The 24,677-nt window shown below is 37.5% G+C and overlaps 1 pseudogene; it reads left to right on the top strand.

Annotated features, from left to right (window-relative positions):
• The first annotated feature begins 694 nt into the window (after positions 1-694).
• LOC145101382 (protein CANDIDATE G-PROTEIN COUPLED RECEPTOR 7 pseudogene) lies at positions 695-2,395 on the top strand (annotated as a pseudogene).
• The last annotated feature ends 22,282 nt before the right edge of the window (positions 2,396-24,677 follow it).

The raw sequence follows: 24,677 nt of genomic DNA, 5'->3' as shown, positions 1-24,677 counted from the left end.
ATGTTTCTTTAAATGCGATTAGAAGAAATCTACGTGGGTGTTTCAAGCGCTTCTTGTTCTTTTTCATCGATGATTGTTAATTTACGTGTGTCAAACACAATTTAACTGTTTAAACACGTATATATACGAACTAAATCCATATTGACACGCGACACGCATAAACACATATAAACACGTATGTACATGAATTAAATTCGTATAAATTTATGTTTATCCATGGTTTCATGTAATACATATAAACGACACGTAGACTCAGATTGCAAGGTCTACTTGCTAAGTTGAAGCTATAAAGAAATATATACAAACACATTCAAGCCAAATGAATCATCAAATCCAAGGTTTAAGAGTTTCCATTGATCATCGATAATTCCATGTTATTTACAAATAATAAACAAATTATAGGAAATATTTATAAAAATAATGGAATTCCAAAATTTGATATTTTTAACAAAGAGATTTTCTAATATATGTCTTTAAGACATGCATAGAAAACATTAATTATAAAAAATATTATATAATATTTTCATTGAAAAATATAAAATAAATTAATTACAAAAAATATTCTTTATAATTAATGCGTTTAATATTTAATTATTGGAATATTTTTTATAATTAAAGTTTTTATATGTGCTTTTATAGGCACGTTAAGAAGTCTCACGATGAGAAATAAGTCAAATAACAGATCATATCCTTAGTTAATTCACGATATTATGTACATAGAAATCGGGTTTTTGAATTGAGGATATTCCATCCAAGTCTAGTTTTCTTGATACGTAAGAGTTTGAGTATTTGCGTTAATTAGTAATTAACCTATTTAAAACAGATGTCCAAAAGTAAAAATTCCGGTTAATCCTACTCATCTCACCTCTTCCCCGCCACCGCCTCCCTCTGCCGTTAGCCACCACCTGTAATTCTATGAAACCAAAATGAGGATTTTAGGAAAAATTCTCCTCCTCTTCTTCCTCTTCGCTGCACCATCCACGGCGGATATCAGATCCGTGAAGATCCGATCCCATAACCGAGATATAATCTTCTTTTCGGAGTTCGAATACTCACATACCGGTTACGTTTCCGTCGCTGTCTCCTCCGTCGGGATCTCCTCCATTCCGGTCACCTCCAACTCATCACAACCTGATCCATCACGTATTGGTTTCTTTCTTCTTTCGGATGAACTGCAACACAGATACAATCTTGAATTCGATCGAAACCCTGATTTGTGCGCATTGGATATCAAATTCATCACAGTTCTCTATACTTTCCAAAATCTTACCCCTCCTCCTCAATCATCCTTTAACAAATCGTACAATGTCATATATCCAGGTGAATACTCACTCTACTTCGCCAATTGCAACGACCTATCACTCGTCACCATGGATGTCCGCACAGAACTCTACAACACCAATGACGACGGAACCACCAAAGATTATTTATCAGCCGAGCAACCTCAGCCATCTCTCTACTTCAATTTCTTCTACATTTATCTCTGCTTCTTATCGATATGGATCGAAGTATACTTCAGGAACAAGCAATATTTTCAGAAGCTCCATTTAGTAATGGGTGTGTTGCTTGTGATGACTCTCCTTAACTTATTCTGCAAGGGGATGGATCAACATGATTTCAAGGTTACAGGTACTCATCATGAATGGCATGTTTTGTTTTACGTATCTCAGTTTACGAGGAATGTGCTTTTGTTCACTGTAATCATGTTGATCGGTGTCGGATGGGGTATCTGGAGGCGGGTTTTGCCAGAATGGGCAATATTCATTTGGACGATTGTGATCCTATTTCAGGTTTGGGCTATTGTAAGTTATACAGTCGTAGGGCAATCTGTTTCATATATTGAAGAGCATGCTTTGAATGAAAGTTTTGGTGTTATAGATGGCTTCTGTTGCTTCGTTGTTTTTTCCCACACTTTTTGCTCTGGTATAGCTTTCAAAGAGTCTAAGGATACATCAACCTTTATGAGGTCGTTTATCTCGATCAAGGAGACTTCTGTTAGGCCGGATGTTTTCCCTTTCGTGTTTTTAGTATACATTATTTTCTTTAGGTGGACTACCGAGGAAATCGGCAATCTCTTGTTCTATATTGTGATGTTTTACCTGTTCAGGCCATTTGATCTTGACGATGAAGGTGTGGGAATTCTGGATGATACTGGTGATAAAGTGTGAGATATTTAACTTGATCTTCAAGTATTCTATCATGGAACAGTTTCATGTGTTTAGTGTTTTGACATAAGTGATAGGTTGATGGGTGTTTTGCGAATCATGAGCTAAGTTATAGCTTTGGTGGAACTTCGACTTGTAGTTAGGTTTGCACGCTTGCATTTGCAATGAGTAAATTACAATTCTATGTTCCATCCTTATATAGGCATTCACAATCTAAATACATTTACACACGTAATCTTTTTATAATTCATACAACTATATTTTTTTTATTTTATAATGCATTGAATTCTATAAAGTTTAAGAGAAGTTTATAGAATGTAATTTATAGTAAATATTTAAGAATTAAAAACTTTTTTTATTGATGAGTTCAATGGCTATTAAATTCTAAATCCATTGAATGCCAAAGTGACATCTCATAATGATAGAATTTCATACATCAAATGACTCATTGACTTGATATTTCATTCAATTTTCTCATTGAAATCACTATTATAAATACTCTAAATCTTTTTGCAATGAGCTATGTTTGGAAATGTTTATTTAAAAGTGATAGGTCATAATTTAATGGTTTGGGCTAGACATTTATTTTGTACTGTTGGGGTGCTATAAATAGTAGGTGTCAGTGTGAGTCTAAAGGTGACGCAAGTGTGTGTTTTCCAAGGGTATTTGACGTTTATGTGATATAAATGTGTGCATGCTTGGTTTAATTATTCTTCTACTCCTTCTACACTCTGAATTGATTGCAATATCATTTGATCACTGATTAGGATCTTAGAATTTGGGACCTAACAATTGGTATCAGAGCTAAGTCAGTGTCAATTTGGATCCGTGTGAGTGTACGGCCATAGTAACTTCATCATTTTTGAAGATAATTCGAATTTACTCATAGAAGTATTTGTTCTAAAACATCATTTAAAGGCTTTGGATTGAAAATCAAGTATTTTTGAAGGAGTACGGTTGAAGGACGAAGGTGTACGGTTGAAGAGTGTGCGGTTGTAAGTGTACATGTGTGTGTGCGGTTGTGTGTACGGCTAGAGTGTGCGGTTGGGAGTGTACGGCCATAAACTCCTTAGTTGTTTGAACTTTTTTATTTTTTTTAAGTAAAAAACAAAAATTAAAAAATTAAAAAAAAAAACAACAAAAACAATAATGGATTCTCAAAGCCAATCACTTCATCATGAATTGGATTCCATCATGGGAACCACCACCCGCATTCCACGATTATTGTCTGCAGAAGGGTTCCCATAATGGAAATACCGGATCGAGAAATGCATCAAAATGAAAGATTTTAAGGTTTGGCAAAGTATTCTCAAAGGACCAGTCAGAATGACTACAAATTTTCCGAATGGACAAACAATTGATAAATTGTATGCTGATTACACTGATGAAGATTTCGAAAAGGTTGAAGAACAGGAAAGGGCACTGGCTACTTTGACTATGGCTTTATCTCCCGATATTGCTCAAGGCTTCAGAGAATATACTTCAGCCAAAGCACTGTGAGAAGCTTTAATTGAGGTCTACGAGGGAAATGAAGATATGAAAGAGAGCCGTCAAGATATGTTAAGACAAAAGTTCAATATGTTCAATTATGTTCTTGGAGAAACCCTGGAAGCTCAGTTGCAGAGATTTACTACACTCACTACTGAGATGAGTACAACTGAGATTTACTTGACCAGAACTGAGATAAACAAAAAGTTGTTGAATTCACTTCCGAAGTCGTGGGATATGAATGTGGCTGTCATCAAGAAGACAAAAGATCTCAATCGTCTCAGTCTTGCTGAAACAATGACAATTATCAAAGCCTGTGATCTTGATGATAAACAACGAGAGATTAATCATGTGAATTCCTACTCGACTACAAATCTTGGGATTTCTTCAAATAACGTCTTTACATCTTTTACCTCATCTCCATGTCAAGCTTTTGCTGCTCAACAATCTCAGAATCAAACCTTTATTACTCCATCAGTCGCACCATTTGTTGCTTCATCATCTATGCCTCATCCACAAAGTCAGTTTTTCGGTGTTCCATAAGTTGTTTCCTCCTCCAATGCACTAGCTATGGTTCCTGCTCCTAATTCCAAAGAAAACGATGAAAACTTAGCTCTTGTCACTGGACTTGTAAATTGCTACAATGCTTTTGTAGCTGGAGAGATTCCAACTCAATTCTCATTTGCTGATCTGGATCAAATTCATCCAGAGGATGTGAAAGAACTGGATATTACTTGGCACACAGCAATGGCAGTGTTCAGGGCAAAGCAATTTGCTAAGAAGACGGGAAAGAATAATTGGGGAATGAATGCAAATAAGAAGGTAGGGTTTAACAAGGGAAAGTTGCGTTGCTTCAACTGTCACGAGCCGGGTCATTTTGCTCGTGAGTGTCCTAAACCAAACAGAAGGGTAAGTAATGATCGAACAATGGTTCCCGTGGGAAATAGTTGCGGAAATGATGCTGTCAACAGTGAGATTGCTAATCTGGCAGTGGTTGCTCAGTCCTTTGACTTGAAGGACCAAATTCAGGCACTGAATATTTCAGGACCTGAAAATGCTCACTTGGCTCAAATCAATGATACTCCTGTGGAAGATGCTGAAGTTGATCCTGAAGAAGAGATGATGGAGTTGCAATTTGCCTTTATGGTATCTTCTACTTCAAAACCTGAAAAGAAAGAGTTAAGTCAGTCTTCTTGTTCTCAAACATGCATTGATAATATTAAAAATGTAACATCCCAAAATTTGAGGCCAAAAATTTTATTTTTAAATTAAGTAAATCATAATTTATGTTACCAAAACATTGTCACTATTTCATCATTCATAAAATCATAAAATCATGTCTCGAAAACCATATCATCAGGAACGATGAAAATCATAGTACAATCCCAGAAAATCCGATGCGGAAACCATGTGTGTGATGCGCTGCTACGCCGCCGGCTCTTTCCCCTTGGACGAAGTGGTACCTGAAACCAAAACTGAAACTGTAAGCACAAATCTTAATGAGTTCCCCCATCATACCACATACCACATAACACCGTCGGTATCTTTCAACCGGTAACTGCCATCGGTATCTTTCAACCAGTAACCATCATCGGTATCTTTCAACCGGTACACACCATCGGTATCTTTCAACCGGTAACTGGGGACTATTTCACCCCCTAGCACTAGGATACAGTAACGAGAGTTAATCATACAATCAGGCATAACTGGGTAGGGACAAATAATCCCTTCTACACACATAGCATATCACACAGGCATATCTCATGACAATAACACATTAACATACCAAGATAATTATCACAAAGACAATCATCTCAAACATAATTACCTACTGGTGGGACAACATTGGTGCCTTAGACCCACCCCTACTGGAAGGTAACTCACCTCGTAGTAGTAGCTGCTGATCTGCGCGGGAACTCTCTGCCTGCTGCTGCTGCTCCAGAAATCCTCTGGCTATAATTCCCACAAAACACTCAATCAAAGTCTGATAACTACTCTTATGGTAGAATGACTATTTTACCCCTGACCTAATCAAAGTCAAGCCAAAGTCAACTTCTAGTTGACTTGACTCGTCGAGTTGGGCCGCCAACTCGTCGAGTCCTTATCCATCTAATTGTCCTCATTCTCGTCCCTACTTGTCGAGTTAGGCAATGACTCGACGAGTTCTCCTCCTATTCGAACATCGAATGATCCTTCATCCGACTCGTCGAGTTGTATGAACAGCTCGCCGAGTTCATCTTCATCTGAAGAACAAGTCCTGTCCTTGACTCGCCGAGTTGTATGAACAACTCGTCGAGTTCATCTTCATGTGCTGGGAGATTGCCTTGGACTCGCCGAGCCTGTTCATGTACTCGCCGAGTCCCATGAACTTCAGGTCTAGGGCTAAGTCCAATACATTAGGTCATTCCTTTGGATCCTCTAAACCTCTTACATCACACAACTGAGCTCCTTCGAACCCTAACAGAAAAAAGGAGTCAAGTCTCGGACTCGCCGAGTCGATAACGTCGAACTCTATTTCTTCGATTTCTGGTGTGCAACTCTTGACCAAATAATAGATCTATCCCCCTAATATCGATCTAGCACGTAAAGTTACAAAATTTACATGCATGCATGGGACTTTGAGCCTAAAATGCCCAAAAAGAAGCTCTTAAGATGCATGGAGCCTTCCATGGGTGCAAAAGCAACCCCTAACTGCCTTGTGACCCCTCCAAGGTCCTAGATCCGAAGCCTTGACCCCCCCCCCCCAACCATGCTTTCAATCATGGTTGGTTACAAAATATGGCATAAAAGCCCTAAATCTCCCCAAAAAGGGATCTAACAAAAGAACAAGCAAGGTATAGACTTTATACCTTCTGGAAATTGCAAATGATGAACCAACAAGGACTCCTTTGGTCTTCTCTTGATCCCTCTATTTTCTTCTTTATTCCTTGTGATCAAAACCACCAAAAATCACCACAAATGCCTTAGATCTCCACACACTCAATTAGGGTTCGCTATGGAAGGTTTCTGGAAGCAATAGGGACGAGTGGGGGCTGAATGAGATGATTAAATAGGGTGCAAACCCTCAGATTAGGGTTTTGTCCAGTCAGGGTCTACTCGTCGAGTCCGGCCGCCGACTCGACGAGTCCACCACTTAAACCCTAGGTCTAAACCGCTTCTACTCGACGAGTTGGGCCGCCAACTCGCCGAGTCCCATGCCAAAATGCAAAATTCTTAAATAAAAGAAATACATAGCAGGAACTAGGTGCTACAAAACATCTTCTTGAGCATATAGAATTATTACGTAAAGAGAACGAGGACTTGAAATATGAAAGGTATCAACCCAGGAAAGGACAGAAACCCCTGAAGGCTGAATTAGAAGCAAAAACCAAAGATTTTAGAAAACTTCAGGAAGAGCATAGCAATAAAAGTGTGTGTTATAGATATGTGACTAAACAACTTGCTGAGGCAACTGCTAAGCTTGACACATTGAAAAACAAATTTGAAAATGCAGACTTTAATTTTAGAAAATATGATGTGTCAAGTGAAATAGTTGCGTCCATGATAGAACATAATTTACAATTCAAAGAAAATCAGCAAAAGGGTTTAGGATATGACAAAGTGTCTCCTCCTTATAATCATAATTATCAGTTTAAGCCATTGACTGAAGAGGAGATAAACAGAGAGTCATTTCTTAAATATGGATTTGTGTCAAGAGGTAGTATTAATGTTGAAAATACTAATGTTTCTACTTCCCATGCAGATCAATCCCTAAGCCAATCAAAGCAAGAAGTTGAAGGATGTGTTTCTAAAAATAAAAAAGTTTCTGAATTTTCTGTTTCTTTTTCAAATGATAACTCTTTTGTTTCTGATGTTAAAATTAATGATACATCTTGTACTTCTGCATCGGATCATGTTGATTTAAATTTTTTTGACATATTTGATGATTTGTTTGATAATCCTGATGTTCCTGTTTCAAGCACATCCACTCCACCAATCACACAACAAGATTCACCCTCACCTATCACTCCATCTGACTCTTGCACATGTTCTTCTGGAAAAGGTAAGGGTGTCAGTAAAGAAAATAACTCAGACAAAGGCAGTACCAGTTACAATAATAATAAGCATATTTGTTTTAACTATGGTACTGCCGGACACATCGCTAGGAATTGTCCTAATAGGGCATTTGTGCATTTTTCGTCTTAAAGAGGAGAGAACGAGTCTCGAGGAAGGTCTTTAACTAGAAAGTCCTCAAGATCTCGTCCTCGAGATGATGATTGGAAGGCTAATCAAAACAAGAAAATGGCAGTTTTTCAAAAGAACAAACAGGTTTTCAATAACAAAGTCACAAATAATTTGCCAAAATCGAACAAGGCTAAGCCAAGGTCGGTTTCATCAAAGAGTGAATCTGGATCTTCAACCACTTCTGGTAGAAAATCCAAATGCTCAAAGAAAACTGAAAAGAAAAATGCTTCAAAATCACCCGTGATTTTTAAGAAACCTAAATACCAATGGGTGCCAAAATTAACTTCCAACCAATCATCGTCACTCTCTGAAAGTGTTTTACATGATGATTCAAAATCCAGAAGTTCAAAGGATAAATATGTGATCGTAAAGGGTCAACCCAGGAAAGTAACGACCTGGGTCCCCAAATCTAAATGATCCCGCTTATTTTGCAGGGACAGTTGCGGAGGAATGTCGACAACAGCTACCCCGGCAGATGACAGGAGACATCTCCCAATTGAACGACATTCAGACTATTAATGGGGGATTCGTTTCCTTTGCGGGCGGATAAGGCGGAAAAATCACTCAGAGAGGAACTGTGAAAAACGGAGTGCTGAGTTTCGAGAACGTCAACTATGATCCCGAGTTAAAGGACAGCTTGTTGAGCGTCTCTCAGATTTGCGACAAGGGTTATTCAAGACATTTTACTGATAAAGAGTTACTGATCTTGAAGCCAAGCATTGTCATCCCGAATGAGTGGATTCTTGTTAAATCAAAGCGGGATGGAAATGCATATATCGTCGACATGAATAGCAACATTCCTGAACAAGTCACCTGCCTCTTTTCAAAAGTCTCAGAACAAAATGCTATGCTGTGGCGCCTACGACTCGGTCATGCAAACACTAAAAATCTGAATCGTCTTGCTAAAAATGAAATGGTGTGTGGCCTGCCTGTCAGAGACTTCATAACATTTGAAAAATGTGTGTCATGTGCCCAGGAAAAGCATCATAGAAAACCACACCTGCCAAAACAGGTCAATTCAATCAGTCAGGTGCTCCAATTATTGCACATGTATTTATTTGGCCCGGTCAATGTCCTAAGCATCAAAAGGAATTCATACTGTCTAGTTGTGATCGATGACTTCTCGCATTTTATGTGTGTTTTCTTTTTATCCAACAAAGCTGGGGTATCTGATCTGATCAAGAAGTTCATCATAATGATAGAGAACCAAACCAATAACCGGGTGAAGGCGCTTCGTACTGATAATGGAACATAATTCAAGAATACGGTTCTTGATCATTTTTGCGTAGAAAAGGGAATTATGCGTCAATATAGTTCCGTTCGCACGCCTCAACAAAACGGTGTTGCTGAAAGGAGGAATCGAACGTTGCAAGACGTTGCAAGGACGATGCTGTGTGACTCAAAGCTGCCAATTTTCTTCTGGGCTGAGGCGATCAACACAACCTGTTATGTTCAGAATCGTGTTTTGATCAACAAAGCCCAGATGAAGACTCCATACGAAATTCTATACGGTCACAAGCCATCTGTTAGTCATTTCCGTGTATTTGGCTGCCCTTGTACCCTTCTTCACCTGGAGTCCAACCCGAAGTTTAATGCCAAAGCTGATGACTGTTATTTTGTGGGGTATGCTGCTCGCACTGCGTATAGGGCCTACAAATAACGAACAAAGAAAATCTAGAATCCTTTGATGTGCACTGGCTGGAGGAGAATGAAACGGACGCTAGAGTGGGTCCTGATTGGTTGTTTGATTACACATCATTGTTCAAATCGTTCAATGTGTATTTAGATGGTTTCCCTGGATCTACTTCTGGTTCGAAGAATGTACCTGAAGATGAAGACGGAGAAGCTGTTTACAGACCACCGATAGTGTCTTCTGCAATTCCTGAGATGGAGTCATCTGTTCCAACTACTTTTTCAGAATCTCCAAGTCATCAAAACGCTCCAGATGCTGATGCCACGCCTCTTACTCCTACTAAAAGAGAGTTCATGTCTAGAGATCCATCCGCTGCTACTCAAACTTTTATGGAACTTCTCTTTCCTGAGAAAATCGTTGATGAGTTTGTGGCTAATCCTTCTTACGAGACAGGTTCGTCTGAAGTGAATCATTCAGCAAATGAAAAAGTGATCAACATTCGCAATCTTCCAGTTTCACTCAATGACATCATCCATGAGATAGCTTCACGCATTCAACGCGGTCATGCAATCGAAAATGTCATTGGCCAGCCGGGTGATGGTGTCAAAACAAGAAGCCAGAGTGTAGATGTTAATACATGTCTTTATTCTTGCTTTATCTCTCAAATAGAGCCAAAGAACGTTGAAATGGCTTTGAATGAGCCCAGTTGGGTAGATGCTATGCACTAAGAGTTAAATCAATTTGAAAAACTCGAGGTTTGGACGCTAGTTAAGCTTCTAAAGCGCAAAAAGTCTCTTGACACATGCTGGGTATACTGCAATAAGCAGGATGATTCTGGAGTCATAGTGTGCAATAAGGCGAGATTGGTGGTTCATGGGTTTAGACAGATTGAGGGTCTTGACTACACCGAGGTTTATGCTCTGTGGCTTGCTTGGAGGCTATCCGTATCTTCCTTGCATACGCTTCCTACATGAACTTCACGGTTTACCAGATGGATGTCAAGACAAACTTCTTGCATGGTGCGGTAAAGGAGGAAATTTATGTTGATCAACCCCCGGGGTTTGTTAACTCGAAGTTTCCCAATCATGTCTACAAGTTGGACAAGGCGTTGTATGGGTTACATCAAGCTCCTCGAGCGTGGTATGCAGCTCTCACAAAGCACTTGCTCGAACATGGATGTTCTTATGGCACTATCAATCAAACCTTGTTCATCAAGCATGTGGGTAATGATCAAATTCTTGTCCAGATATATGTTGACGACATTATCTTCGGGTCTACAAGTCCACAGCTATGCAAAGAGTTTGAAGAAGTGATGAAAAAGAGGTTCGAGATGAGTTCATTAGGCAAAATGACCATGTTTTTGGGGCTTCAGGTCCAACAAAGATCAAACGGGATCCTTCCCCATCAAGCAAAGTATGTGGAGGACATACTTGAGAAGTTCGGGTTTCAAGACACAAAACCTGCCTTGACGACGATGGCTGAGAGACCCCTGCCGACTCCAGATACTGATGGCGAATCCGTAGATCAAACTCACTACAGATTGATGATCGGTTCATTGATGTATCTAACTGTAAACTGACCGGACATCATGTTTGCAGTTTGTCAATGCGCACGCTATCAGGCTAATCCTAAACTATCACATCTTATTGTTGTCAAAAGAATCTTTCGGTATCTCAAAGGCAACCCAAATCTGGGACTTTGGTATCCGAAAAATTCTGAATTTGATTTATATGCATTTGCTGACAGTAATTATGGAGGCTGTGAGCTTGACAAGAAGTCTACATCAGGAAGATGTCAATTCCTTGGTGATCGGCTAGTGTCTTGGCAGTGCAAGAAACAGCACGTCGTCTCAACCTCAACAGCAGAAGCGGAATATGTTGCTGCCTCTGCTTGTTGCTCTCAAGTTATATGGATCCAACATCAAATGTTGGATTACGGTTTGAACTATTTAGAAACCCTTACATTTTGTGATAATGAAGCTGCAATTCAAATTGCTAAAAATCCAGTCCCGCGGTCAAAAACGAAGCACATTGACATCAAAATTCATTTCATCAGAGATTGTTATGAGCGTTCGCTCATTCAGCTGGAACAGGTTCCCACTACGAATAATGTGGCGGATCTGTTCACAAAGTCGTTTAACAAAGCTCGATTCGATGTGCCTGTGAGCTTTTTGAAAATGATACGTTTTGAGGACTAATTTTTGTTTTAGGTTAGTTTAAATTTGCGCGTTTTAATTTCATTCTCACCCATGCACAAATTTAGGGGGAGAAATAAACAAAAACCAAACAAAAATTAGAAAATTAAAAAATCCAAAAACATTATAAAATCATAAAATTACAAAAATATGGTGTTGATAGTTTCTGTTTGTAGGTGATGTGCTGGGAAGTGATATAATCATGTGATAACGGACAATCTGAATCTGTGTAAGGTGCCAAAGTCGAATTTTCTGAGTTCTATGTTCAATGCGCTGGTAGACACGGAAAGTTTTCAAAATGGACTTGACTAGGATCAGATGAACTTAAGGAATTTAGAGACCTGACAAATCAATGACCTAGATAGTTTCATTTAGCTTGACAATACGACGCTTGGGTAAGTTGAGCAGAGAGATATACATGAGAATCTGCAGATACATTAAATGATCTGTATCTAGAACTGTGGATTAACTTTTCCTCGACGTGCGGACTTTGTCCTTAATTCCGGTATTGACGGGGCAATTGGGGAATTTCGATAAATTAGGTCTATAGAAAATTATTTTCATTCTTTTTATCTGTTAGTCATATGTGGCTTCCTCTACTGATTGGAAGAGATCCGACCTGGAATGCAACATATGCAACTCTATCTCTCTGCATCTTCTTCTTGCTATTCTTCCTACCTGTTAGTCATAAGCTGTTTCCTTTGCGTGATTAACAATCCAACCTGGTACACAGCATATGCAACCTTCTACTTCTCAATCCCTCTAAACTCTAGTTAGTCATATGTTTCACTCTCTGTGTGATTGGAAGAGATCCGGCCTGAGTATACAACATATGCATTCTAAATCTATCTTTTCTCCTAATAAATGTCTGCTCATCTGATGTAAGGAGTATTCTGGAAGACCTTGATTATTGGGGTATATCAGGAAGTGGGAAACACATTCTAGTACAACTAAAATTGAATATTTATAGGTTGTCTATAGATCTCATTGCTCAATTTAGGTGGACAACAATACCCTTGGTCGTCTTTAGCTAAATGGTCTTTTAGGAATATTATCTAAATTCATAGGATCTAATGTCTTGTCACTTATAGTATGTCCTAAATTTGTCTCAATTTTTCGTGTTTAAGTGGACTACAATACTGGCGATCGACCAGACATGGACATGAAGGTAGAAGTACCAATAAGTGGATTAAGGCTGTCTAACAACGTTGATCCCAATATCACAAATATTATTAGTGTTAATTTAGGTGAAATTAGTGATTAACTCTTTTAATTTCTATTTCATTTTATTTTTATTTTTATTTTTATTTTTATTTTTATTTTTGATAAAATTTTGATAAAATTTTAATTTAGTTTTTAAAAAAATTAGTTTTATTTTTATTTTTATTTTTTATTTTTATACGTCCTTGAAATCTATTATTTTTAATGTCTTTTGAGTTGTTGAGCTTGAGTTCAAGGTTTATTGAGTTGTGGCCTATCCTAATTGGACCGGGTTTAAGGGGGAGTATATAAGGTGGGTATGTGGCCGGACTCATTATTCTTTCCATTCTTCTGAGTACGGCCGCACACCTGAAAGCATTCTCTCTCTCTCTCTCTCTCTCTCTCTCTCTCTCTCTTCTAAAGCTTAAAAATCTCGATTTTCTTTGAAATTGAACATTCATACGTGTAAGTATCATCTAGTCGGCCCTCGTTATGATGATCTTGTGCTAAATCGACTGAGAATCAGTTGTCTATTTAATGAAAAACGGGTTTTCGTAAAATTGGAGAGTGTACAGCCGCACACCCGTGTATGGCTGCACACCTGTGTACGGCCGCACACCCCGTGTACGACTGAACTTCTATGTACGGCTGTACACCCCAATTTGTCCTTAAAATTTGAAATTTAACCAAGTGAAAACCTAACTCAACTGACTATTGGGAAAACACTTGATTTTTATTGATGAATTTTTGTGTTTTTCCCAAATCATTATGGAAGGACTTGAATTCGCTAAAGTTCATAACTTGGGCATTTACCTTGCTGATCTTCCAGAGGCCCACTCCGAACTTCAATTCATTCTTAATGGCCTAAGAAGATGCTACTTGTCCTCTGCTCTCACCACCAGTCTTGTCATTTATCAACAACTGATTAAGGAATTCTTGAGCAATGCAGTTGCGTTGAAAGATAAAAGGGATTCAAAATTTCTTAAGGCTTCTGTGCGTGGAAAGAAAGTCTTAATTACCGAACGGATTATTCGAGAAACTTTGCAAATTGGTGATAAGCCTGAATTCCCGAGGGAGATTGATCTGGACCGGACTCAAGAGATTCTGGACCAAATGGGTTATGAAGGATCTCCCCCCCCCCATTCTCAAGAAGCTATTGCCTCCGTGTTGGAAATACTTAGCTCATGTATTTGTGAGCTGTATCTCGGGTCGGAAATCAGGAGCTAATGAAATATCTCTGGTCAACACTGGCGCAATTGCTGCTTTAGCTTTTGGAATGGAGTTCAATTTCTCACAGTTTATCTTGCATGAGATGATTGTGAACATTGAAGGAAACAAAAGGGATAAGTTCCTCATGTACCCAAGATTCCTTTAACTTATCTTCAACGTCAAGCATCCTGAAATCGAAATAGGATGAAAGACCCTGGATCTCAAATCTTTTGGCTCAAGTGCCTTTGGCTTGATGAAGCAAAATCGACTAGGGGGTGGCTCTTGGTACACTGTATGGTATTATGTATGAAAGACCAGGAGGTGGCTTCTAGCACACTATATGCTGATTAGCTAAGTAGAGTGATATGTATGCTAGTTGTCTTTGTGATGCTTGCATGGAAGACCAGGAGGTGGCTCTTGGCACTTGACTGTGAGACCGAGGGGGTGGCCCCCGGCTTGGCAAGAAAGACCACGTGGTGGCATAGCATTTTATTTGATTATGATATGTGAATGATATGTATAGCTCATAGTTATGTATGAAAGTATGTTTATGCTATGTATTATGTGGTAGTGGTAGGGGTGAAATAGTCCCCGTAACCGGTTGAAATAAATTGGAGGTTAGGTCGGGCAGCCAGATATGCCTGGTAGGGTAGGTCGAGCACCCAGATATGCTTGACAAGGTAGGTCGGGCACCTAGATATGTCTGACAGGGTTGGCCAGGTACCCATATATGTTTGGCAGTATGTGATTATGTGGTATGATGGGGGAACTCACTAAGCTTTGTGCTTACGATTTTTAGTTTTGGTTTCAGGTACTTCATTTTCAAGGAAAGGAGTCGGCTCGATTGCATCACACCATGTTTTCCGCACATGAGATCTTTGGGATTACACTCTGATATTATTTTATGATAACATGTTTTGATTACTGACACTTTGGTTTTTACATGAGATATTATTATGGATGTTTTCTTATATTGTCGGTTTTAAAATAACTTAATAAAAATGAAATTTTTGGTCTTGAATTTTGGGATGTTACAGCAACATACACATCGGCCAATTTCTTGATCGAGGAACTTTCCCGAATAGCAAGAAAATGGGTACTCTTGGTCAGACGGTCGACAATAACCCAAATCGCATCAAATCCCTTGGCCTTCCTCGACAACTTGGTCATGAAATCCATAGTGATCTGCTCCCATTTCCACATGGGGAACTCCAAAAGCTAAAGCTTTCCATGTGGCCTCTGGTGCTTAGCCTTGACCATCTAACAGGTCAAGCATCTCTCCATGTACCATGCTATCACTCGCTTCATGCATGGACACCAATAACTAAGTCTCAAGTCTCCATGCATCTTCATGTCTCCAGGTTGGATCGATAACCTGGACTTATGCGCCTCCTCCATCACTGTCTGTCGGACTCCTCTAGAAAAAGGAACCCAAATCCGAGCGCGCGGGGTCAAAAACTTGTGACTATTAGTGGTAAACCTGTCAATCTGACCTTTGATCCCCTCCTTCCAGTTTTCCCTCTTGACTCCCTTGGCCTGAGCCTCCCTGATCAAATCCAGAAGTAAGGAGTCAATGGTAATCCTCAAGCAGTACTATCAAACAGGAGTACTAGTTGCCTTGTGACTCAAGGCTTCAGCGACCACATTGGCCTTTCGTGGATGATAGAGAATCTCACAATCATAGTCCTTGACAACGTCAAGCCATCTGTGCTACCTCATGTTCGAATTTCGTTGATTCATAGGATATCTCAAACTCTTGTGATCCGTGTAGATGGTACAACGGACCTCATAGAGATAATGTCGCCAAATCTTGAGGGAAAACACTACTACCCCCAACTCCAAATCATGTGCCAAGTATCTAACCTCATGAGACTTTAACTTTTTGGATGCATACACAATGATCCTACCCACCTGCATGAGCATCGCTCCTAAACCTATGATCGACGCATCACAAAATACCACAAAATCCTCAACACCCTTTGCAAGGGTTAATACCGGGTCCTTACATAACTTCCTCATGAGGGTCTCAAACGCAGCCTGCTACTCAGGTCCCCAACGAAAATACACTCTTCTTTTTCTGTCGGGTCAAAGGAACAACAATCTTGTAGAAATCATGAATAAATATCTGATAGTAACCAACCAACCCCAGAAAACTTCCAATCTTAGATGGGGACTTTGGGACCTCCCACTGCATCACTGCCTCAATATTGTCTGGATCGACAAGAATCTTGTTTTGATTGATGAGCTATCCCAGAAACTGGACCTCCCGTAACCATAGCTCACACTTGGAGAACTTAGCATAAAGCCTATCCTATCTCAGTACTCCAAGTTGTTAGATTAATGTCTAAGCCCATAACTATATTTGGTATGTACTTGACCCGGTTGTGCATGGTCCTTTTGGGTTGCCTTCACCAAAGCAACTTGATAGGATGATTTATGGAGAAAGAGGATTAATTATGATTTATTAATATATTATATGAATAATATATTAAAATAGAAATCATATTGTTTAATTAATATTAGTCAAGAATTAATTAAGAATTGGTTTTGTGACTAAAAGACATTAATTAAACTTAGGGGACTGGAATTGTAAGATAATTTCAATTGGGCTATGGGTCACCTTGGAACATAGGTTGGACGAATTCTATGGGAAGCCCATAATGAATTCTTCCAAGGGGTGTTCTAAAGGGAGTCAACGGGCTGCTTGGAGCCTAAGCAGTCAAATTAGGGTTTCCTTGTTTGATAACCCTAATGGCCTCACTATATAAAGACCCCTATGCCCCCAAAAACATGGTGAACTCTTTTGGAAGAACCCTAGGACGTTTTTGGTGCTCCTCCTCCTTCTCATTAGTCATTCTCTTGCTCTTGGTGTTTGTAAACCATTAGAGGAGTGACATTTGTGACTCAAAGGTCCAAGGAAAGAAGATTGAAGAGATTCAAGTCATTCTACAAGAGGTAATCATCTAGATCTGTTCTTACATGTCAATTTCAAAATTAGTATGCTAGATCTAGGGTTTATAAGTCTTGGATGAATTGCATGTATAATAGAGAAACCTATATCCATGCTTTAGGGTTTGCATGAGCACATAGGATGTTCTTTTGTATGAAACCTATCAGTGGTATCAGAGCCTTGATTGGTTTCTGTTTTATTTGATGTTTACATGTTCATCCATTGCTTGAGAAATCGATTCCTGCCCTTTGCCCGACTGAACTCGGCGAGTCACTTGCTGGACTCGGCAAGTCAGCCCAACTCGGCGAGTCCAGATAGTGACTCGGCGAGTTCGGGAGTCAGACAGAGGGAAAATCGGGATTTTGCTAATGTTTTTGTTGAAGGATAATTACCAAAACTGTTTTTCATCAATAAAATTCGAATTTTATCAATATTTGGTGATTATCCTTACCAAAATAGAAGATAATTGTCAAAATTAAGATAATTACTTGTTTTATAAGATAAATATTAATTATTTGTAATTTTGTTTTGAATTATCTAGTAAGAAATTGAATTAGGTCAAATTTTGATAATTACAAATTATTTGATTAATTATAATTATTTGTAATCTGATCTTGATAGTTTTGAAAAGTTTCAAAAATTGCCCTCATGTTCTGGAATTTAAATTTTTGATTAAAAGTTTAATTTTGAAATATTTAAATTCTAAACCCTAATGATTTGAAATATTTCAAAACTTGCGCTCAAATTTTGGAATTTAAATTTTAATTTTAAAATCTTAAATCTAAAACCCTAATTTTTTGAAAAAGTTCAAATTATACCCTTATGGTTTTATTAAATTAATTAAGTGTATAATTAAAAGAGAGTTAATAAATCCATAATGTAATGGTTTACATTTAATTAAATTAAAAGTGTAATTTGTTAAATTAGACCACATAGTATTTTAAAAGTGTAAAATACACCCTTATACTATATATAAAATTAAAAGTCTAATATTATATATGTATGTTGGGATTAAAACCCTAATTGAGATTTGATGAACAAGATGCGGAAAATAAGAACAAACACAAATATGAAGATTATGTCGAATGATTACCCGATTTATTCAAATATGAGGAATAAATTACACTTTCAGCATAGACTAAAGAATCTAACACTACATAAGAAACCTCACGTGGCGGCTACATTTTGCCTCACTCTTAACCCTAATTATGAATAATACATGACTATTTATAGGGAAAAGACAAGTTTTGGGCTTTTAACCTACACTTCATCTCGGAGCCCATTGTCATCATCCATGGAGTGCTTTGAAACCCTACAATCTCCCCCTCAAAGTATGGAATGGATGACAATGCTTTAACTTCCAAGACAAACATCTAGCAAATAAAAAGATCTTGCAACGAGGAATAGATGAAGCAATCCACAAATCTTGATTCTTCAATAGTCTTCAAACACGGGCTCTAGGATATATAAATCAAGCATTGAAGTAATGTCTTTAAACTTCATTTTCGAATGTAATCCCAAAAAATCTTCATGAAAACCAAACTCGCCATAAAAACCCATTTCAAAACAAAGAAACGAATCACTTCTTGTCTTTGAAGAGCTCCCCCTCCAAGTCACAATGATCTTCAAATAAGCTAATGATATAATCCATTAAAAAATATCATGTAACAACCCAAACTTTAAGATTCGTAATGTCACTTGATCGAGAAAATACTAGAAGTCGGAGATATAACAAGTCCTTAGCAGAGCTCGATAAAGAACTTCCGCTGTAAAGGATACTTCTCTATAAAAGCTTTAGCAGAGCTCGATGAAGAACTTTCACTGTAAAAGCTACCTTCATAATTCTACCACACACTTTATAAAAAATCTTCAACTTTGAAAAGTCACAAATCCAATTTCGAATGGCCATACCAAATTATCCCCCGATTTATAATCAAAAACATGATTATAAAGCCTTCAAATGGTCATGAGAGTGATCTTGAATGGATTAAAATTTACTAAGCTTCCCCGTGACAAAATGATATTAACGATGAAGTATAAAATCCGAAAACGTCGTGAAAATTTGACGTTATCACGAAAAAAGACTTTCCGAACCGCCAAGACTTGATGGAATCTATAATTTTTCTGTTCACGAAAAAAATATGTGCATTAAAAAAATCCAAAACTGTTCACCAGCTCTCAAATTTGCAAACTTTTTGAAAAATGGGCTGAAACTGTCACTTTTCTGAAATTCAGGGGACAAAATTAATAATTCTGCACCATGATCCCCTTTATTTGTAACAAAATCTGGAATGGTCCAAGAATGCCAAACTTTGAAAACAACAAGGATCAAAGGTGTCAAATCATTGAAGTTTCAGGGACCAATAACGTAACTTGATATCTTGATCCCCAATAAAACGTCTGATTAAAAAAAACCACTAGAACGGTGAATCAAATTATCGTTCGCGTACGAAACCTCAAGCCCGATTCCAATCAACCAATAACATCGTTCGATCCTTTCGTTCTGTTCCTGATGTTCGTGCCTACCGGGACTCCTAATCCGAGTTCAATAGTGTCACTGTTCGTTCCAAATACACCAAAATCACAGTCAATTTTGACCTTTTCGTTTGACACTAGTTCTTCCCAATTGATTACCAATTCCAATTTCATTCGTTCTAATGGCATGAGGAGCTGAAACATTTACTCCATTTAATCTCGCAGTCGCATCAATTTCCTTTGCAATTTTGATTTTTTTTTTCAATCCGATCGATGCAAACCCATATTCCAACATTGCCTTCGTTTCGATCTTTAGCTCAAACTCTGATTGTGAAGGCTACGCAGATATTGGATTCGATCAAACAATGGATAATCGTTTGGGTTTTTACTTTCTAACCCATCAATGTGATTTTGACTTTCACAGATCGAAACCAATAATTGACGAACAACGATTTTTTTTTCAAACCGATTTTCATATTAAATTGAGATGTCGAATGGCATATAACAGATTCATCGATGATCGTAAACAAGAAATCTCATCAAAATCTCCAATCATTCATTCAATCGGTAAGGATTTTCAAATAAACATGAATGATGAGAAAGTGAAATTGAAGTCAAACAATAAAATTGAGAAACCAATCGATTGTAAGAACTTAATGAAATCGATTTTAACAATGCTAAGCAACGACCGAGACAGTGATGAAACTGAACAATTAGATTTTAGAAAAGATACGCAAAGCAGATGACGTCCACAGGAATTTGAATATAATATTAGGGCCAAAAGAAAAGAGAATACGACCAGATCCAATTGGGTTAAAACAAAGGAATAAAATCACTTGACTTAGGATTAAGCAAACGAATAGATTCAATATCAACAGAAAAGCAAATCGGATTAAAAGAAATATCAGATGAATAATAGAAAAATATCATAAATCTTCCTGAACAGTAAATAGAACAAGAACCTTGATTCCAATCCGCCAAAACACCAATCTTCTTAAATAACTTGTGCAGAAAATCATCAAACCAAGAACCGATACTTCAAAAATCAATAGATCTTCAAAGACCTGCTCTGATACCACTTGTTGGGATTAAAACCCTAATTGAGATTTGATGAACAAGATGCGGAAAATAAGAACAAACACAAATATGAAGATTATGTCGAATGATTACCCGATTTATTCAAATATGAGGAATAAATTACACTTTCAGCATAGACTAAAGAATCTAACACTACATAAGAAACCTCACGTGGCGGCTACATTTTGCCTCACTCTTAACCCTAATTATGAATAATACATGACTATTTATAGGGAAAAGACAAGTCTTGGGCTTTTAACCTACACTTCATCTCGGAGCCCATTGTCATCATCCATGGAGTGCTTTGAAACCCTACAATGTATAACTTAAATGTCAGTCTTACCGTTAGTAGGCCTCATTCACGAAGCTGGTCTATAAGGGGTGTTTAAGGAAGCGGCCTGTAAAATGACCACCATTGGGTACCCACTCTTACCCACCACACTCTTGACTAGTGGAGGGTCGTTAGTCGAACGGGTAGGATAAGGAAAACCCTTTCCATTAAAAGTATAATGAATTATAAAGTAACTAAATGTTTTTACAAAATTCTCAATCTTAGTTACTTTAGGAAAAAGTGAATTTGATGCAATTCCATGAATTTACACTTTGTACCCTTGCTAAGACTTTAGTGGAGTGTGTCTGTGTGTGTGGTTAACCAGCACACTAAATGGTTTCTAAGCAAAGGTAGCGAAGGGTGACTCGATGTTTGTCATATTTCGGTGGAGCGTGTGTGGTTAACCGGCACATCGAATAGGTGATTGTAACATTGGGGGCACCATGTAAGTTTGCATGGTTATTCACACCCTGTTTTGTGATCCTCGTCATCCCAGTCTCAATTCGAGGGGCATATCGAGATTTAAACATGCCATTGAAAAGTTCAATGAATCTCAAAGGATCTAAGAGTTTTCAATACATTTAAAGCTTAATCTCTTTTTCGTTTTTCATGGTGGAAAATTAGTGAATCTTCATTCACGTACCTTCAAATGTTCTACAACTTGGGTTACGTCATCCCTCTCCCAAGCTGTAGAGTATTGTGTTGGGTCCTAGCCTTAATATCTCATTTGGGTGTTTTATTAAGGACTCAATCGATCAACTAACTTGAATTTTCTCTCGTTTTGTAGATTTCAAAGTATGACAACTATGGTCTTCCTAAATCCCTTGGAACAAGCTTTCCACATGAAGATGATATTCATGATTCGATCTAGGAACAAGAGATCATGCTTCACTTCCTCTACCGCCTCCTATTGTTCTCCCTAACCCACAAGTTCAAAGGATTGAAAAGTTCAAGCTCACTCAAGCCCTGTTGGCGATGAAACATGAATATGGAAAACCCGTGTGTGCTCACGTCCTAGGGATGAAATCACACATCGATAGGTTGATAATGTTGGGTGCAATTTTCCCAAAGAAGTTGGTTGTAGACTGGGTTCTTCAGTCACTCCCTGAATCATATAATAAGTTCATCGATAGGTTGATAATGTTGGATGTTTTTTTCAGGATCAGAGAAAAGAGAGGAAGCCTGATGGAAGAGCAAGATGAGTCTGATCACGAAGAAATGGATTACGATCACATGGATTCGAAGATCAGATTTTGAGCTTAGGAAGTTATGATAGATTTGTTAGGAATATTTGATTACATAGTTTTTCAGTTGATTTTGCATTGTAAGGACATTTTTTCCGCTGCTTTTATGAATAAAATATTTTTTTGGTTTGTCTTATATATATATATATATATATATATATATATATATATATATATATATATATATCGTTGCAATGAAATTGTTGTGAAAAATTGATGTTTATGTATTTCTATAAATGGATGTGATTCTTAGTTATGTTATTTATGCAAGTGTCGAATTTCTCTAAGTAACGAAAGATTCCCATCACCCAAATTTCAATTGGACAGAAGCTCGGAATCATATGATTTAAGTCATGTGATGTATGGAAATCTTAGTACTTAGAAAATTTAAGACTAATTCCTTGACAAAGAGTCAAGTGAAGGACTAGAAGATGGGTTCACAATGTTTTGCACTAGTTGAGTCCATCATAAATGTCAACAAGATTATTCATCATATTTATTAAAAGATTAGTGAATATGATCATGCTTATAGGATTAAGCATGGTTCTGAATCATTGAAAAGTGTTAATGAATGACAGAACGAATAAGAAGAATCAATGAAGGAAGAAAGATAAAATGTATCTCCAATCTAAGAAGAAGGGAGAGTACTTTTGTATCATGTTTATGATCGTCTTAATGATTAAGAACCATATCACAATTGATCCTCTAAGGACATCTTAGTGCACTAGTATAGCTAAGAAGAGGAATCGGAAATTGTTGAAATGGTTAAATCAAAAGGATGAGTCATACTTCGTTCCAAAAATCAAGTCTTAGAGTCATACTCCAAGATTGTGAATGGAGTGACACATCTTAAGAAGGTCTAACACACTCATTAAATGTGAAGTAGAAAATTGTTTTTCTTACTCTTGCATGTTTGAAGTTAGTAAGTTGTGATGTCTTGGAGAAGACAGAGACCTACTAAGACCAACTGTGTGTAGTGGTTTGTCTTGATATAGACACACACTAATTCTTGAATATTTTTTTATCAAGAAATGTTTCTTGATAAGAGAATCTAATATGTCAAGCGGTTAGTGGGAGTCTAAATAATCTTGAAAAGTTTCAAGAACTAATCAAGAGTAAACCTATTAAACACTAGCATACGACTTGAGGTTTGTAACCTATCGTGTTGACGTATTCTTGTTTCTGTGCCAATCCAGTTGAGTTGATTATACATATGAGTTCTATGAGTTCTCAATAGACTGCATAAGGCAAGCACCTTGTTCAATGAAAGTACATTGACTGGCATAGGTGAGCTACTAAATAACTTGGAAACAATGGTGGGACCCTTGATGGCAAGAAATTAAGTATGAACAAGTTCTGTCCATAAGAGTTTGGATTTGTCACAAACATTATCTTATGATTATGGTTATGACAAATTCGCATGGATAGGAACACATACACCATAAAATCTAAGTGTCATAAGGTTTCTCTCCTTCATGAAACTGATTGTGAGGAACGCTTTCACTAAGAGAGATTTTAAGAAGATAGCAATTGTGTAGATTTCATTCTCAAATTCGATTATGATTACGACATCCCTCTTCATAGTTCGAATTGTGAGATTTGGCGATTAGTCTGAACATTTTGGGACTTTGTAACATAAGTGTTGAAATTGTTTGGACACACATATAAGCTATCTAAGGAAAGGAGTATGAGGTTGAGAAGCTTAGATAAAGGCTTATCGAAGCATATCGTATTAGAAATATGAACTTTGGAAGTCAATAAGTATTGTTTTCTAGAAGTCCAAATGTTTTCTGAATATGTGTCAAAGCTAGTGGGAGCATAAATGTTATGTTGGTATGAAGATAATTATCATGTTAGTGGGAGCATGATTATTATTTTAAGTGTTTCAAGTTGTCGATATTAATTATAGAAAAACAAAAGTTTCACCTTGTAAAGTTGCAGGGGTTAATAAAAAAATTGTTTTTGCTATAATTAAGGGAGAGAATGTTATACTTCATTTCCAATCTAAAAGTTTGGATCGATAAATTTTAATTGAATTTAGTCAAGGATATATTTATTAATTGCATTCTCAAAGTTCGATTATGATTATGGCATCCCTCTTCATAATTCGAATTTTGAGAACACGGCAAATAGAAATATTATGGCAATATTATAGCAAGAAACTGGTAAAGTACCACGTTTTCATTATGAATTGTATCCCATACGCTTCGGGTATAGGATCGATTGCATATGTTGTAATATTCAAATGTTCTAAAATTTTCCAAATGCGTAGGGTATTTAGAGGGAAAAAGAGAATAGAACCAGATTTGACTAAAATAATTAAAAAACTGTCAAGGACAATCTAAGGTTCGCTAAGGATTGGTCGCTTGTGGGAAGTTGGAAGTATAGTAACGAATGGACCATAATGGCATTATTATGACTAGATATGATTCTATTAATAATGAGTTGTCGTATGGCAAATATGGAAATGTTTCCATATTGGGAGTT

This window comes from Lactuca serriola, chromosome 4 (genome assembly GCF_051521515.1).
Source record: "Lactuca serriola cultivar US96UC23 chromosome 4, Lser_US96UC23_V15, whole genome shotgun sequence".
Taxonomy (NCBI): Eukaryota; Viridiplantae; Streptophyta; class Magnoliopsida; order Asterales; family Asteraceae; genus Lactuca; species Lactuca serriola.
This window is presented reverse-complemented; position numbering and strand designations above follow the sequence as displayed.